Here is a 19801-nt window from a genome sequence, read left to right on the forward strand (position 1 = left end):
GTCATTAATTACTCACCCTCATGTCGTTTCAAACCCGTAAGACCTTCGTTCATCTTCGAAACACAAATTAAGATATTTTTGATGGAATCTGAGAGCTGTCTGACCCTGCATAGACAGCAACGCAACTGAAATGTTCCCAAGTCCAGAAACGTAGCAAAGAGATCGGTAAAATAATCCATGTGACATCAGCTCTCAGATTCCAGCAAAAATATCTTAATTTGTGTTCCGAAGATGAACGAAGGTCTTACGGGTTTGAAACGACATGAGGGTGAGTAATTAATGACCGAATTTAAATTTTGGGGTGAACTAACCCTTTAAAGTACTGTTTATTTAATTTGTATCTATTTTCTGTTGTATTTATGTCAAATTTTATGTAATCAGATTCTTTGTTCTTATTTGATTACTGACTGTTTACCTTAAGATAATCTTGAGATGTTTTTATACATTTTTTAAAGCCTTACATTGGTTAGGTTAGTAGTTCTATATGTCCAGCAACAATAACCATATCATGATCACTTTGTTGAAAAAAGTTTTTCATATATTAATATAAGATTTAATGTCATATCACCCACCTTTACATGCAACACTAAAAAAAGAATTTAAATGATAAATCTTCCTTCTCATTGTGTCAAAAAATCTATATCAGTCTGATTTGTGAATGAATTATTCTGAATCTTTTTGGGAATGAGATAAACAGATTTATTGAGATGATTTGACACAAAAGAATGAGCCATTCATAAATCAAACATTGTTGCCTTTCTTATGAATGCACTAGGTTGGGAGTCAAGATTTTTTCAAGAAAGGTTTAAATTTGGTGCTTTTGTGAAGTTGAAACATATTGTCTCTTTATTAGTACTTATAAAGCACATATTCTGCATGACCATATTCTACATCCCTAATCCTACCCAAACCTAAACTTAACAACTACCTTATTTACTATTAATAAGCAGCAAATTAGATGTTTATTGAGGCAAAAGTCATAGTTAATGGTTTGTTAATAGCATGAAGTGTGACCAAATATAATTGTACAATTTTTGTTTATTACGACATGCAGGTGAGTAAATGATGATAGAATATCTTTACATTTTACTATGGTATTAATACTGACACAGTATGCCAGATTTGATTCAGTGGTGTACTGCAGGTTCAGCTGAGAGAAATGCAGAAAGGTCAGTTTAGGTCTTTGTGCATGCCTGTGTTTTCGGGACAGTGAGGTGGGTTTAGACTGAAAAGGGTAGAATGGTATTTTCAACTATGCCTTGACCTGGTTTTCTCAGTGTAATGGCATTGTATTACGGCCAGTTCCAGCTTAGTGAGTCTTAAGATTGAGCCCTTTTGCAGTTCAAACTTCTGTGACATTCTGTTGGGCCGCTTTGCTTTGTCCTTGGGTGCAAATCACATCAGATCTCTCATCAGAAGTCTTTGCGTGCTGGGCTGACATTGGCAGTGAGAGACATATCTGATTGGTCTATCAAGATTAAATCAAATTAATCATTCACTTGCAAATCATTCACAGAATTCACTTGTATGGTGCCATGAGGGAATGCTTTGAAAAATGAGACATCTTGATTTGGTTTTATTTGTTTTAATACTCAAGTTTGAGAAATAGCCCTTTACAATAGTTTTTTAATTTTTTATTTCACTCATGTTCACTAGAGGGCCCGATTTCATCGGCAAAATGTTTCCTGGAGGAATTTCTGACGAGCTGCCCATAAAACCATATGAATGCTTTGACCTTAAAACAGTACAGTATATTTACTTAACATGATGGATGTGGAGGACGGGTCTTTAAGTGGCATTGCGTCTGAACGGGCTACGAAACCCTTGAGTTTTAGCAATACAAATTTAATTTCAAAGCAACGGTTTCCCGTTGAATATCAGTTTGCCGACACCCCAGTGAGCACGGCAAACAGAGAGAGATGTTGTTTTTTGACACTCTCATTGTTCATCCCTACATACGCCCCACTAGGTTCTGTGTGATGAAGCAATTGAAATTGATCTTGTGTCTAATCGAAACAAAATTGGTTGGAGTGGACCATTTCTCACATGACACATCAATCTCTTTTGCTCTGCTGTCTCCCCAGGGGTACATTTTACAGTTCCCAAAAGATATCCCGTGCAGCGTGGTTCATTAAGAGACTCGCTGTGATAAAGGTGATTTACATATATTTCATGCAGAGGCCAGAAATCCCTGTAGCTGAAGTGTAGCTTAAAATAAATCCTAGTATCTCAAAATCGTTTGTCTTTGATAATATGAGCAGAAAATATTATTTTTTTGTTGTTGTACAGCATGAAGACATGTTTTCTCACTATCCACACATTCACAAGGGTTCTGACTTCCATAAAGTGCACTAAACTTTTACAGCATCGTATTTACTTACCACCCACAACTCAGTTTAGCCAGATGTTTTGTTCATTTTCAATTCATCGTCATTCAATCGTCATTGGCCGTAATTCATTCTTCATGAACACATGAAGCTTTTGTATGTTTTATCTTTTTGTTGTCAGGATGTGTTTTCATGTCTAGGATTTTCGTAAGAATCTTTTCTCTCAGTATAACAGGGTTGTGAAAATGGATTGGTCTTAGATTGCTTATGTTTCTTGTGGCTTAAGCACATGGTCTGCTTGTTATTGTCTGTCATCATGGCTGGCACACCCAGCAGTGGCCACTGATCAGTTGGGCATTGTGGATGTGCAGTCATTTTCTTTTCTCTCGCTGCAGTGATAATACCAGAGTTTCTGTACAGCTCTGATTGTTTTTGTGCCACAGCTTATGCTGGTAATCTGAAAGCCCATCGTCCTCTGCCTCAAATGAGATGGACTGATCATTTCAAATCTGTGATTGAATTCAAAGCAGATTTTTTACTCTGGACGCTTAGTGTAGAAACACAGTTATGGGAAAGTTGTTATGCTGTAGCCCAATAGCCTGAAAACTAGACATTCATAAACAACCCAGAATATTTGCTGCAATTAAACTAAGGGGGCATTAAAAAGTCAATTTTCGAGCATGTGGAAAACGATGCCGACCACCACTGATCTCTTTCAATTAAATAGCGAATTACTCATCACCTGGTTCAGGATCACCTCATCAATCAAGAGTCCATAAACTGCATTTTCCAGGCATCCTAGGGCTTGTCACCTGCTGCTTCTGCCTTCCCTCTGCCAGCTCTCCTCGTATCCCGCCTCTAATGCCTTTCCTCACTAATGACATTAGAATGTTCTGGAGGAAGAAGCGGCTGCTATCAGTGCAATTAAAGCACGAAGACTATTTTCATTTGGGACTTTAGCCAAATGACTGGTAGCACTGCTTCCAGGAACACTTTTTATCTTTTAGGGTCATACCTTCCTCACACGTCTTTAGAAAAAAAAAACGAACATATCAATGGACAAATACTGTACATTGTATAGAAGAGAAACATTTCTCACATAAAATAAGATGTTACATAAAGAATGCAAACTATGCAAAGACTTTTGATCACTGTAATAAAATCTATTTTCTGCTTTCTAATTTTAAAATCTATTATCTGTCTTTATGTGGTGAATTCTTGGAGTGTCAGTTCCATTTGGAAAAATTGCAGATCTGAATCATTGTTATTGTAGTACTATTTACTAAATATTATTTTGTTACATTTTATTTTTATATTAAAATTTTTAATTTTTATTTTCATTGTAGTAATGTCTTATGAGCCTTCATTATATATATATATATATATATATAGGCGCTTCGGTGCCTTTATCATTATAGTTATCTTTCTGGTGTGAACTGACCTTAAAGGGTTAGTTCACCCAAAAATGAAAATTAGCCCATAAATTACTCACCCTCAAGTCATCCTAGGTGTATATGACTTTCTTCTTTCAGACAAATCCAGTCGGAGTTATATTAAAAATTGTCTTTGATCTTTCAAGCTGGTAAATGGTACTCAGCGGATTTTGCAGTGCATCAGTCCAAAAGAAGTTAAATAAAAAGCGCTCATCCATAAAACATTTTAAGCCTATAGTTACAGTATTATTGCAGATGATCCAAATGGTTCATTATCCAAATGGACATTACTCTGCATGTAAATATGAATTAGTCTTTAAAAAAACAAGGTTAACTAACTTTTAGCCCACAAGGCAAAGAAATTGTCCATGTTGTTCATTTTTTGAATATAGCACAAAATGATGCATTCAGGGGTGAATGTAGTTCAAATTCTTGATTTAGTCAGTATTCAGAACAACAACAAAGTGCATAAAGCCATTTGCTGCAGGAATTTACTCAGTATCTGTATGGTGAATGGTATGGGCAGAAGGTGTGGGCTGTGGTGTTTTATTCATGGCAGTATCTATGGATGCATTCTCACTTCAGAGGCCAGTGCAATGCTCTGTCTGTTTATCAGGAGCTGATAGGGGAGGTGTAACTCATCATGGGATAAAGGCACTCATTGCAGCCAGTGAACATGAAAATTGGATTCAGATAGATAAGTCAATCTGTGGGCCGGATCATTTTATGAGGCAGACTTAGAGCGAAGAAACACTGATACATTCTTCCATACATATATTAATAGCAAAAGGAAAGCTTTTACGGCAAACAGTGTCTGCATTATTAAATCTGTTTGCTTTTCTCATTTCACACGTAGGCCTGTGTCACGCCTCTGCTAAAATTTGATTTGCCATGTAGGCAAACAAGGAGTATTGAATTGAACTGAATTATGTCATTTTACTAAGAAGTGTGTATATGCATTCAACCGGTATTTAAATTACATTTGTGTAGATAAAGATTAAGGTTACAACCTTAAATGTATGTTTAGATTTTAGTTTACAATGCTATGGGACAATTCATCATTCTGTGAACTGCACAGAACAAAATGAACATCTTCCATGGAGCCTATAAGTTCTTTTTCCGTTTTCCTTTTTTTACTTTCTTTCTTTTTTAAAAACTCCTATATGGTAATTGCAATGGCAAACTCAATGGAGTGTGTTTATCTTGCCTCTCCACCCTGGGATTTGTGGGAAAATTCACCTAGTGCTTAATCTCATGTGCAATGGTGCATAGACGAATGGGGAAAAAAGTATTAGAAGGCAATATTTGAATACATTTCTAATCAAATGGGAAGCAGATATGGATGCTATGGAGGAGAAAGACCCCTCTTTCTCTTCTACCGTAAATAAAGAGTAGGAACGATGCAGGGAAGTGAAGAGTACAAAAATGACACTTATATACCCGTTTGTTGTCTATCAAAAGCTAACCAGCTACAAAAACGTGAAGATTACTTTACACAAAATACAATATATTAACAGGCCCATCGATGTGAATGTATTAGAGAGTAAAGTAATTGATTTAGCTCTATAGTATCCAAAGAGGTCTATATAGAAAGCTATAACTATTAGCATTTACATTCATGTTAAAGGAAGATTTTTGGCTGGTGCAGAAAGTGAGCATTTTGAAATCTACTATAACATTATTATTTATTCTGTTATTATTTATTTATTTATTTATTTAATGGTCAAAATGTAACTTTAAGATATAACTCTTTTTATTTTGTTAATGTATAATTAATTGGGAACATTTTACAGCAACTTTAATACATTAAGTGTCATAAACAAATATGAGATAGCATTAGGTAACATCAACTAAGAACAATACTTTTTACTGCATTTATTAATCTAGAATAATGTTAGTAAAAATACTATTGTTTATAGTTCATGCATGCTTTCTTAGCATGATACATTAACTAATCTTAATTTATACAACTTGAAATGTTAAAAATAAACTTCACATTTATAGTAAATAACATTAAGTTAATTGAAGTAAATGCAGTATCGTATTAACCTGTTACACTAAATATTATTTTATTTTCTAAAATAATAAATTATTTTATAAACCAGTAAGGGCTAACTGGTCATGCTAACCATTGCCCCTTTGGCAATGTCTGACATAGCATAATTTAGTAAAACAAGTACAGTTCATATTTGCTTCACTGACAGTTTATGTTCACATTCCAATAAACAATTATAAATATGGCCACATTTACTGTAGTTTTGTGTGCATTGATTCAGGTTCAAATTATCCAGCTGTTTGCTTTGTACTGCATGAAAAGGCATCGATTAAAAGATTATTTCATTTTACAGAAAACCAGATGTGACATTTAGCGCATGCACAGCAATTACATATCCAATAGATTCAACATGTCCAGGATGAATAAGCTAATAGCTTCACTGAGGATAATTCACTATTGATCCGGAGGCTTGCATAATTCACACTCTCGCTCGATAACCGTAGTTGTGGTCATTCAAGGATATATTCTGAAAAAGGCTGGAAAGAATTAAATCACTGTTTGAGCTATCAGCACTAAAATAGGCCGTTCTTTTTGTTGTAGAGGACATGGTATCCTCTGTGTGTGTTTTGTTTGTGTGTTTGTCTTTCAGGATAATCCTATGTTAATCAATGTTGCACACTGATAAAGTTATTTTTACTTCTTTTTTTTTTTCCATGCAGACTCAAAATAGATTTTTTTTGACCATATAGGTAATTGTAATTTCATGTAGCTACCCAGGGGTCTTAACTGTCGGTGTTGCATCATGGAAACATGGTTTATCAGGCCGTGTTTGGCAGGGGTTTGGGGGTGGCATTGCTGTAGCATGCACAGGCTGGATTAAGGACTGGGAGAGATGGGTAGTCTCACAGGCAAAGGCTCCTGCTTTTGTTTATTGCAGGCATGAGTCTGCACATTCCTTATCAGCTGTATGCACCGAGGCCTAAACAAACACACACTTTCTCTCCTGTTCGCTCTCTCCTGCTCTCTCTCCTGCTTACCTTACCATGTTGGAATGCCACTACCAAAATATATGCTACATGTATATAGTTTTCAAGTGTGTTTCAATGATACTTACATTTTGACAGAGGTTTGGGGTTTCTACTTTTGTGTAGCATGGGAAAATATCAGCATACAGGTACAGAACGACAGGAATGGAAGTGAATGATTTAAAATTTTTCACAGTATCACGGCCAACCATTTGAAATACGTGCCTCTAAATATATTTCTGCAACACCGTTATGACGTACCTTACTGCACGTTACACGGCAGTTTCAAACTGAAACGTCCAGTGAGTGCCGCTAAAATGCAGCTTTAAAACTCAATATGTGACCCTGGCACGTTTTTGTTACGTTGGTACATGCACGCATTGCTGTGTTTTTATTACGTTGCTTCAGGTACGTATTGCGGTGGTTCATAATTCAAATGTACAGGGAGTGTCGCTAAAAGTTAATGCTCTATCATGTTGGAAATATCCCCTACACCAAACCCAACCCTAAACCTACCTGATAGTGTTAACAATGCGAGTGATATAAAAACGCATTTGTTGATGCAGCCGTTACAGATATTTTAACTTCCTTATGCGGATTTGAACTGTTTTGTTGAACTAACATTAACCTAGATTAATAAATGCAGTAAAAAGTATTGTTCTTAGTTGATGTTACCTAATGCTATCTCATGTTTGTTTATGACATTTAATGTATTAAAGTTGACAATCTGAAAATAATGTGTTTTTTTAACCTTAAACCGCATAAACACATTTCATTACACCAAATACACAAAATAATGTTCTTTTTAGCAACATCATATGACCCCTTTAAAACACTCTAGACATGCTTATTCTGTGCATTTTAAGCACTTTTTTGTGTGAAATCATATCAAAAGTGTGCTTTCACTTTAATTGAGCGTGAGCAGCACAGCAAAAATAGACTCGGCGCCAAAACCACTGCTTCACTGCTGCTCACACCTGGCTCCTGCTCCAAGTGTGAATGCACTCATTTGTTAAGATGCATGCTGAAAAAATTTGTGCCGTTGCTGTGTGAAACCGACCTAATGCTAATATATGTAAATGTCAACTGCTTGATTGTTTACATTGTTGCCAAATGTGAAGGAACAATCTATACTATCACCCAGCTCTAATCTGCTCCTGAATTTATGTAAAGCTACTTGGAAATATATACACGTATATTTTTCTAATAATTCAACAGCCTGGAGTCAATTATTCCACCTATACTACAAAATATAATTTTAGAGCTAGTAATGGAGGTTAGAGCCATTAATAATGCAGTTATTAATGCAGTCTAATGCAATTACGAGAGAGAGAGAGAGAGAGAGAGATGTATGTCTCTCAACAGGGTTTGGCAGCAGTGTCTCTACTAATAGTGAAACTGTAAGTTTAACTGCTTCAAAAACAGAAATGTTACCACCTTGCTACTGAGCAATGTCATGTAGCTTTTTAGCAGCAAAACTGTTGCATGTTTTCGGTTGATAATAAAATGTAATTTTGCATGAAAACATAAAATAGTTTAGCATTTTTATCCTATTACTTCTTACATTTATTAGCTTTGTCATTGTCTTTGTGGATATGTTTATTTTATTTTTTGCTCTTGTATTTTGAAAGGACCTTCGCAATAACTGAAATCATCTGGCAAAGTGATATGGACATTAAGTAGACCTGCCTGGAACTACTTAAGCATTCATCAGCCCCATAGTGTACATATATTATAAAAAATACTTTTGTTGCTGGGGTTAATACAGGTTACTGAGCATAGGATGTTTACTGTATTTTTTCTTTATTTCATCAGTCTAGGAAGTGTTTGTAATTTGTAATTAGTTCTGTTTCATTTTGATAAGGGGAATGTGTCCTTACATGTTTTCATAGTTTTTTTAAATGCAACGGGGAAAAAAAGGTGCTTTTAAAAACCTGCACATGGGAAGCAGCTGGCAGCGGGCAGTCTGTGTTCTGCGCTGGAACGCTTGACTGCTCCCATGATGCTTTTTCTGGCTTTCCCTCCCTGTAAAATGCTTCGTCTTCTGTAAAACACCACGTTTAGCATAATGAAATGTAGGAACCAATCACTGAGAGCTCAAATGGAATGCAGACTGACATCTAGTATATTTCCTGGCTGGGAACAGTCTAATGTGGTTTACATTCACATCTACTCTCATAAGCTCAGAAATGGAGGAACGCGAAGCATGCAGATGCTACCCGGTCAAGTCACTTTGCGTTAGTAATTTACACACAGAGACTTGCATATACGCACACATGCACACCAATCAGGTACAGTCTGTGGAGCAAATTGTATTATTCTGCAGGGTATAGTTAAGGATAATACAAGACATTTGTGTTCATGTGGGAAAGTTCAATTCATCACCCTTTGAAATTATTTGCGGCATTAAACATAAAACATTGCGTTCAGCAAATTACTGCCCAGTCCTTATTTGACCTGAAGAAAAGTACAGTTTTACAATGCTTCGTTTATGGAAAAGAACTAAAACTAACATCTGACTAAAACCGAAAACGTATTTTACTGCTTTAAATAACATTCTAAGTCTGAAAAAATAATTTATTTTAAATCTTAAGAAACATTTTTCTAATTATTGATCTGAGTGTTTGTTTATTTATTATGCAAATTAGTGACATATGACAAAATAAATCACTGAGCCAAATCTAGAAGTATAATATTATACACTACAGGTCAAAAGTTTGGAATAATGATTTTATTTTAGATTTATTTATTTTATTGATTTAGTGTTTTAAAACAAGTCTTTCTCACCAAGGCTGCATTTATTTGACAAAAATACAGTTAAAACGGTCATATTATAAAATATTTCAATTTAAAATAACTGTTTTCTGTTTTAATATATTTTAAAATTAAAATAAAAAAAATTTATTCATGTGATGCAAAGCTGAATTTTCAGCAGCCATTATACTCCAGTTTTCAGTGTCACATGATCCTTTAGAAATCATTCTAATATGCTGATTTGGTGTACCTAATCCTATTATTTATTAATTTTACAAATTTTTTTAGAAACCATGATACACTTTGACTTTTAATTGACGAAATAACTAGCAACATGGTGACTTGACTTGACTTTTAAAAACATTAAAAAACACTTTTCATTGCTAGTGTATTAGTAAATATAATATAACAATGTTTTGAATGTATTTTATATATACAGTATATATATATTTTTTTAAATTATTGGTACCTTGGTACCTCAAGAAAACAAAAAGCATTCAGGCTATTTATGTAGGCCTATATTATGTTTTCAAGAAAATATTGGACCAGATTTACATCTTTCTTAAAGCTGTATACTGAAGAAAAAAAATGGTGTAGAAACAATTTTCGCTCAGAAATTTTCGCTTCAAAAAAATTTCAGATTTTTGCTTTTAAATTTCACGAACAATTACAAAGAAATAGCAAGTAACACATTAAATTAAATATGACATGTTGGAAACATACTCCAAAAGTCTTTGTTTTATTTAAAACTTCAAAATAATCTACTTATATGTTTAGAATTAGTTTGATTTATTTCACATTTGTAAATTGTTTATTGTACAGTTGCATGTAATAGTAGACATCTAGTTCAGTTTTGACTCTATTCTGATGTGTGTACACCAACTGTTTACTTCGCTCAAGATGGATGGTCACGTTAAAGGATTGACTCAAAATGGGAGTATCTTCCCAAATGGTTTACAAACTCGGCTGGTGAAAAGGACACCTGTAGCAGTTGTTGCCAACGCTGAGCCACAAAGGCCGGTTTTGTCCCTCTGGCTTTCCTTTGGCTTCTCTTCCCTGGCTGCATGGCACACGGATGGCACACTCGCCCCAGCGGAGCTGTCACTCAAACCCCTAGGGCTGGGGGCCATTTGAGGGCGAGCAGTGGCGGGGGTAGAGCGAGAGGAAGTATTTGGAGTGTAATTATTTTTGGAGGATATTGACGCCCCCTCTGTAATTTCCCCTCGAACACTTGCGTTATTTCTAACTACAAAATGGACTTTATTAACCCCTGCCATTTCAGGCTTCTTTCTCCCGGGGCTCTCACGCAGCGCAGCCTCTACATGGAAGCGCCTCAAAAGAAGCATCTGCTGGCCTTTTCACGGCACCTAGTCTCCCTTTTAACAGCAAAACGTAAGAGCGCAATTTTTCATCCTGTCATGTAATGAGTGAGAAATGCTCGCAAACTGATTACCGGGGGAAGGACTCTGTGACATTTTCATCGCAATGATATTTTTTCTACGCTTGATGTGTTTCGTGGTTGAATGTCACTCCAGTGCATCACAGTTTCCACTGCCATGAAAAAGTTAGGAGAGGGAAAAACCTGTACCACTTTCAAAATGTCCTCAATCCGCAGGTTATTTCTATATGGCACATTCCACATAAACATGAAATAGCTAGTTTAGGGTATGTTCTTCCCTCCTCTCTCTAAGTGTGCATTGATCAATTTCCAGCTTCAGTGAGGATGAGGAAAGATAGGGGACGCAAATTGGAAGTTGTTTTAAGATGCAGACAGCCTCTGACTTTTCCCTCCACGGCCTGTCACATCTCCAAGTCCCACTTTGCATGGCAGAATAGGTTTTTGTAATAGAATTCTCCCCGCAAAGGAGGTTAATTACGCTGCTTCTTCTTTATCTCCTGCTCTCTTTTTTTACCTCTCTCTCCCTTTCTCTATCTCTCGTTCTCCCTCCATCCATCTCTAACTTTCTCAGTCGTGAAAGAAGAAAAACGCAGTTAAAAGCGCAAGAGGGGAAATGCATTTGTGGTGGGTGTTTCAGTAATGTGTTTGTGTTTTCATTGATAACACTTTACTAAGGTTAAATTTGTTAATATTATTTGGGTATGATCAAGTAAAAGGAACCAATTTTTAAAGCATTTATAATGTTATTGTATACATATACTTTTGCTCATTGTTAATTCATGCATGTTCATAATATACAGTACTACCATTCAAAGGTTTGGGGTCAATAGTTTTTTTTATTATTAATTAATAAAACAATTATACTTTTTTAGCAAGGATGCATTCAGTTGATCAAAAGTGACAGCAAAGACTTTTACATTGTCTCAAAAGTAGTACTGTCAAACGATTAATCACGATTAATCGCATCCAAAATAAATGTTTTTGTTTACATAATATATGTGTATGTACTGTGTATATTTATTATGTATATATACTGTAAAAACACACATGCATGTATATAATTAAGAAAAATATGTTATGTATACAGTATAAATGTATTTATATATTATATAAATTATATAAATATACATGTAAATCCATGTAAATATTTTCTAAATACATATTGTGTGTGTGTGTATTTATATATACATAATAAATACACACAGTGCGCACATATATTATGTAAACAAAAACTTTTATTTTGGATCTGATTAATCGCGATTAATCGTTTGACAGCACTACTCAAAAGAATAATTTTTAAAGATATACTCTTCTTTTGAACTTTCTGTTCATCAAAGAATCCTTAAAAAAATAAACAGTAAAACTGTTTTCAACATTGATAATAATAAGTAGTTTCTTGAGCAGCAAATCAGCATATTAGAGAGATTTCTGTAGGATAATGTGACCCTGAGACTGGAGTAATGATGCTGAAAATTCAGCTTTGCCATCACAGGAGTTAATTTAATTTTAAAATGTACGTATTACAAAAGAAAACAGTTATTTCCAATTGTAATAATACTTCACAATATTGTTGTTCTTACTGTATTTTCTATCAAATAAATGCAGCCTTGGTGAGCATGAGACTTCTTTCAGAAATCTTACAGACCCAAAATGTTTTAGTGGTTGTGAAATTAACAAATGCTGTAAAGGTATTGTTTGTTGTTAAATCATAATGCATAATACATTAAATAACACTAACAAATTTAACCTTATTGTAAAGTGTTAAGGTGCAAAGTTGCTTCCAAAATTTTCAAATTTAGCTGCAGCTCTGTCGGATCTGTAATGGCATAGTTTGAGAAAACATCACCTACGATACTAGTAGACAAGCGTGTTGGTATATTCTTGTTTGGTCCCGGTACTGATGTGTGTTTATTGACCAAACAAAGTAGTTTACCCACAGGCTTACCATTTACAGCATGTGTATGGTTTGGCTCTGGGATTTGCACAGCTTAACAGCATTATTTCAGTTTTTGACTGCAAACCTGGGCCAGTGAAGAGAAAATTTGACATTTTTATGACAGGACACATTTAGGTTGTAAAAGGTAATATGCTGTGACTTTGCAAATATATAATGACGTTTGTGAATTAATAATGAATGTTTTTCACCTTAAAAATCTAATTCATATATGTGACCCTGGAGCACAAAAGCAGTCATAAGTAGCACAGGTATATTTGTAGCAATAACCAACAAATTACATTGTATGGGTCAAAATTATCGATTTTTCTTTTATTCCAAAAATCATTAGGATATTAAGTAAAGATACCTAAAGATTAAGTAAAGATCCTACCGTAAATATGCCAAAACATCATTTTTGATTTGTAATATGCATTGCTAAGAACTTCATTTTGACAACTTTAAAGGCGATTTTATCATACATCAATGGAAAGCTTATTTATTCAGCTTTCAGATGATGTAGAAATCTCAATTTAAATATAAAATGATCCTTATGACTGGTTTTGTGGTCCAGGGTCACATATACTTACATTGGACTTCACATCCTAACATCTTTCTGAGGCCACCATAGTCTTTGATACTTTTATAAAATGGCCTCTCTTCAGTTTTATAACATTGCCACACATAACTAGAGCTCTAAAGTCTGCTTGGCTTTGATCCACCGCCTCCCTCTTTCTAGTAGTGTAAATCACATAACAGCAGAACTGGGCCCTCACCGTGTCTCTGTCGGGTCCTGCTTAGGGCGAGCAGGTTCCGTTAAGATGAGGGTGAGTGGGAGGACTGCCCACTGAAACATACAGGGGGCGTCAACTCTCAGAAAGCCCAGCAGCCCACCAGTGGCCATGGAGAAGGGGATTTCCTGTGTGTGAGGACATATGACTGTCACCCTAGGAATCCAAAGCCTGTAAAGTGCAGTGGGAAAACTTTTAGCATGGATAGATTTTTCTGCAGTTTGTAGACCATGTTGAGGGTTAAAGCAGTGAGTTAATGATAGATACTGCTCGTTAATGTATGAATACATGTCCTGTATCTTGACAGTTGAGGCCCTGAAACACATATATGGTATTTAATTTTTGATTGATTGATTTTAATAGACATACCAGTGTTATTTTATTAGAATTGACATACTATTATAGTTTATTAATGTATATAATTTTATATTTTCCATTTTCTTTTTCATTTTACAGTTTTAGTAAAGTTTTTTCTTCTTCTTTTTATTTTCTTTGTGTGTGTATATAATTTGTATACATTTTTAGAAATGTTGCTAAAAATGTTATGGTAACACTTCACAATATGGTTCCAAAAGGGTTAGTTAATTGAATTAACATTAACTGACAATGACAACTATGTCTAAAGAATTTATTAATCTCTGTTACTGTTAATTTCAGCATTTACTAATACATTATCTCTAGTTGTATCTTTCAATATGATTTAATACATAAGCTCAACTAATATGGACTAGCAATGAACAGTCTTTAACTGCTCACATTAACATTTTTTAAAGGAGACATATTATGCCACTTTTTACAATATTACATATAAGTCTCTGGTGTCCCCAGAATGTGTCTGTGAAGTTTCAGCTCACATGTTTCGCCATGACATTAGAGCTGGTATACCGTTGTGGCTTGCGAAATCAAAATGACAGCGCTCTGGGTGGAAACTTACAGATTAAGGATCGGTAATATCATAATGAGATCCCTTTGCCACGTCACCAAGGGAGCGAAATCAGACGCGCTCGTTTTTTTCAGATGCTTGCAGAAAAAGGTTTACCAAAACAAAGTTACTGGGTTAATCTTAATATAGGGATTATTAGCATGACAGTTATTAACATATTGGCTGTTTATTAGTATTCTGCATGACCATATTCTACATCCCTAAATCTACCCAATACAATACCTAAACTTAACTAAACTACTTAATAAGCAGCTATTAAGCATCAATATAAGGAGTTTGAGCCAAGTGCACCGGCACCCCAAAATAACCCCTGTGCATAATAAGAACTGCAGTTCTTATATGTTGATATATGTTTATATGCTTGCACAATCTGAGCTTTCCAGACACAGTTACAATGTGCACAGATCTAAAGGACACACTTCGCAATGGAACCAGTCAATCATGCTCATTTCAGCCCATGTACAGATCCTCCTTCAGACAAAGGTCACTATAAATGAACACACTGCTCCACCACTCCTGCACAAACAAACACACTCATTCTCAAAGCCGTATTATATTGCAGGATTATCAGCGGCAGAAAATGTCTTCCTCAAAGAATTATTTCCCTAAAGCTTTTTGGAGCGCCTACCAGAGATGTGCGATCTTATCAAGCTCCCAATCCCAAGGTACAAATCTTTGTGGTATTAAACCACACTTACTATCAGTGAGACTAAAGCCACATATTAACATATAACTGCACCACTGCTGTATCTAGAAAAGGTATTGAAGGCCTTCATAGGAAAATGTGTATTAGTACCTGCAAGCAGTATTTAACCAGGGTTATTGTAGTTAGCTAAAATTAAAGTTGAAACTAAAACTAAAACCATTAAAAAATTACTTGAAATAAAGCATTACATGTATAAAAATGTATATGTATAAATGTAAAGAATTATTTCAGCTAGTTGGCAAGGCAACGTTTATAATTTTAATTTAGTTTAAATTACCCCCGGTTTCACAGACAAGGCTTAAGCCTAGTCCCAGACTAAAGTGTAAATCTGAGCTGTTTTAACTGAAAGAAACTTGCACTGACTGATCTTTATATATATATCAGTGCCTCTGTTTTGTCAATATTTAGATTTTTTTGCACCCTCAGATTCCAGATTTTCAAATAGTTATATCTCGGCCAAATATTGTCCTATCCTAACAAACCATACAGCAATGGAAAGCATATTTATTCAGCATTCAGTGTATAAATCCCAATTTCGAAAGAAAATTGCCTTATGACTGGTTTTGTGGTCCAGAGTAACATTTATTTATTTATTTATTTTTAAATCACAGTTCAGAAAATAAACAAATTAGAGCTGAATATGATTTACAGTGCTTGTACACTTTATCTTTGCTATTAAAGCATGGCCATAAAGTCTGAAGTTACTAGTTCTAATTTTATATTTCTGTTGTAAATTAATTATTTTGGTTTATCTGGTCATCATTCCTACATTATTAGTGTAATAATACTGTTGGGGACATATTCCAAAATAAATATGTAAATGAACAAAGTAGAGGATCTAATCCAGTACTCTAGGAAGAGCAGACCAGTGCACAAGGGGATTACATCCTAAGTATTATGATATTGAACGGATGAGCCCAGAGATTATCCCAAGTTTAATCAACCCATTCCATGAGCTTACATAGATATTTAGATATAAAGCACAATTGGTCAAGTCATTGAGAGTGGAAAAAAAAGATGAAATATATGACGTAAATTGGAGTAGTTTTAAATGAGTTTTAGCATTTGTGATTACTTTTACAAAAATAATAAATAAATAAAAACACTGGTTTATTTTTCCTTATACTTAATTATACTTCTGAATGCTTCAATGAGGTTTTCCAGAGCAGGTAGTGGTGATATGTAATATTTTAAATTTATGAAGCATCTGCATAATGTAGATAAGGCATTTAATTAACCGGGCTGTAAAAGCGTTCTTCTATTAAATATGAATGATTTCACTTTTTGCTTTGATTTCTAAATGTTTCATTTTTACGAACATGCCGATGCGTCTTCAAAGTGCTTCCTTCTCATTTTCAAGAGTATACAAACACTTCATGAAAGACAGTGGGAGAGCAAACATGTCTCATAAACACATAGAGTGCAGATGTGGTCACAGCTTGTCTGATTTATGTCTATGGCATATTGAAATGCTCACGGGAAATGCTGTATAATTGATAGACACGAACATTGTCTAATTCCTCTCGGTCTTCTGTCATACATGGTATGAAAAATATCCTTCATTGCTGCTGTAAGTGTGTAACAAGGAATGAGTTGGACACTTTTAGCAGCAGGGTCATCCATAAAGTATTTCATTTAGGTAGGTGTGGTTGACTCTTAACTTTTATAAAGAATATCTCTTTGGATTTGAGACTTTAGTCTTCGCAACTTTACAGATCTTCTTTATGCACCAAGAGCTTGTAACACTCCAAAGAGAAAGGAAAAAATTTAAATCGCATCATATGACCCCTTTAAAGAGTGGTGATTATGGCCTATTCACATTGAGCATGAATTTTTGCAGTGGGAAAGACCTTATAAAAGGGATACTGGGGCTAGTTGCTTCAAGGGTTATATCTCAGTTACACAAAAATATGTTTTCTGTAACAGTAATTTTTATGTTGGTTTCAAACACCTGGTTGAAACCTCCAGTCAGAATAATATTTGTGAATTCTGTCCACCTAACTAAAATTTCAGTATTCCGGTTTTCTTTCTTTTTTTTTTTTTTTGCAAGAGCCCTGGGGTAAACAAATGATCATAATAAAAAAAATAAACAAATTTAGACAAGGGTTGTATTAATTGCAAATAATTATATACATATATTCAATTATATATAAATTATAATATGTATTGATCAAATAAATTACACTTTGAACCATTTCATGGTGTGTTTTTTTCATTGTTGTACTGTTTGAATTTCACTTTAAAGGCTATAATTGGCTCCTTTGTTCGGCTTTATATTTATTTATTTATTTATTTATTTATTTATTTTATTTTATTTTTGAAAGGAAGAAATTATCACTTTTATTCAGCACGGATGCATTAAATTTATCAAAAGTGAGAGTAAAGACATATCTATTTCAAAACACATATAACGTTTTCTGCAACAATAGTAAGCAGCACAACTTATAGTTTAAATGAGTTGAATAGAAGTTTCATTTTAAAATGTATTCAGATAGAAAAGTTATATTAAATTATATTTCACAATATTACCTAAATAAATTGAGCCTTTGTGAGCATAAGGACTTCTAAAGAAAATACAGTATGTCAAAAAAAAAAGGAAAAGAAAAAGCATGTAAATAAAACGTATTCTTTTAAAACATTAAAAAAGAAACACTTTAAGGACCAATTCTCACTATTAACTAGCTGCTTATTAGTATGCATATTACTAGCATATTGGCTGCTATTAGTACTTATAAAGCACATATTAATGCCTTATTCTGCATGATCATATTTTAGAGCCCTCAATCCTACAACATACCTAAACTTAACAACGACCTAACTATTTATAAGCAGCATATTAGGAGGCAAAATTTGTAGTTAATAGTTAGTTAATAGTGAGAACTGGACCGGTAGTGAAAAGTGTGACAGCATGCCCCATATTCACAAAGGTCAATATGTTTTTAATTAAAAAAAAAAACATTAAAAAAGAAACACTTTAAGGACCAATTCTCACTATTAACTAGCTGCTTATTAGTATGCATATTACTAGCATATTGGCTGCTATTAGTACTTATAAAGCACATATTAATGCCTTATTCTGCATGATCATATTTTAGATCCCTCAATCCTACAACATACCTAAACTTAACAACGACCTAACTATTTATAAGCAGCATATTAGGAGGCAAAATTTGTAGTTAATAGTTAGTTAATAGTGAGAACTAGACCGGTAGTGTAAAGTGTGACAGCATGCCCCATATTCACAAAGGTCAATATGTTTTTAAAAAAAAAATTTTTCTTGGCAATAGTGGCAAAAATGTAAAGTATCTCATTTCCACATTGTTCTATTTTGTTGCTCTAACAAGTAAATCATCTAAAACAAAAGTCCTGAGCACTGATAGCTGTGCGAATGTATTTACTGCGATGCAAACAGAGTGTAACTAAAGTGTAACATTTCTATCATCACACAGTATGTTGCTATTCCGGCCAGCCCTAATTCCAACTCTCTTTAAAAAGTTTATTTCTGTTCATTTGTATGAATAGTGTATATTTTTGCTGGTTTTTATCTGTACATTACTCACTCTCTGTGACTGGTTCAGGCTTTTACCCTGATGTTGTGTGGACACTGGAGACTAAGTGAAGCATGCTGTGCGCATCTGAATCCTGTCTTAGGCCCGAGTATGTGCTGCTGAGGCAGGACCGAGGCCGATGTCCTGCTTGGCCGGCCATCGACCAGCACCCATCCTAAAGCAGAACCCCCCTCCCGACTGACTCTTCACAATGAGTGCCGCGCTAACTTGGCTACGCATAAGCAATATCTGAGCACAGTCCTCTGAAAACCTCCCCAGAGATTTATTTGGCTGTTGAAGTAGAAAATGAATATTTTACAGTTGGCTTGTCTGATCAATTACCTACAAGCTGTTGCTGTATTTTGTGGCACATGGGAGAGAAGTGCTGGTGGGGGAGGTGATGGATAAGACCAAATGGGAATCTGAATGAAGACAACAAAAAGGCCAGCAGTCGAAGAGATAATCTAAAACGAAGCACGCTCGGGGTTTTTTCCTTCTTCTTGCGTTTGGTATTTAAAGAGCACTGGAATTGTTGCAAAACAAATTAACGCTTTCAGATGCTAATTAGCCCTGGTTAATTTCTTGAGGTTGCAGACATAGTGGGCTGATTAGAAATCGCTAAGTGCTCCTTGATTCAAGGCCAATTTGAATGTTGGAAAAACAATGTCCTGTTTCCCTGTGGTGTGAGTTTTGCATGCCCTATCACGTCTAGAAGCGTCTGAAATAATATTGACACGTGATTACATTGTGACAGTAATCTTTGCGGAACTGTTTGCAAACACTTTTAAGTGCTGGTACAAACATGCTCCCTAATTAGCAGTATTTTCTTTTAACTTTGAAATGTTAGCGTATAAAAGCATACTGTATGACAGTCTGCACAGTATTGAGCTATGGCACTCAGATGTGGAAGATGTGAATCTTAATTTAAAGGCGTGATATCTGTTTG

The sequence above is a fragment of the Sinocyclocheilus grahami genome, unplaced genomic scaffold (genome assembly GCF_001515645.1).
Source record: "Sinocyclocheilus grahami isolate Dianchi unplaced genomic scaffold, SAMN03320097.WGS_v1.1 scaffold1115.1, whole genome shotgun sequence".
In the NCBI taxonomy this organism is placed as follows: Eukaryota; Metazoa; Chordata; class Actinopteri; order Cypriniformes; family Cyprinidae; genus Sinocyclocheilus; species Sinocyclocheilus grahami.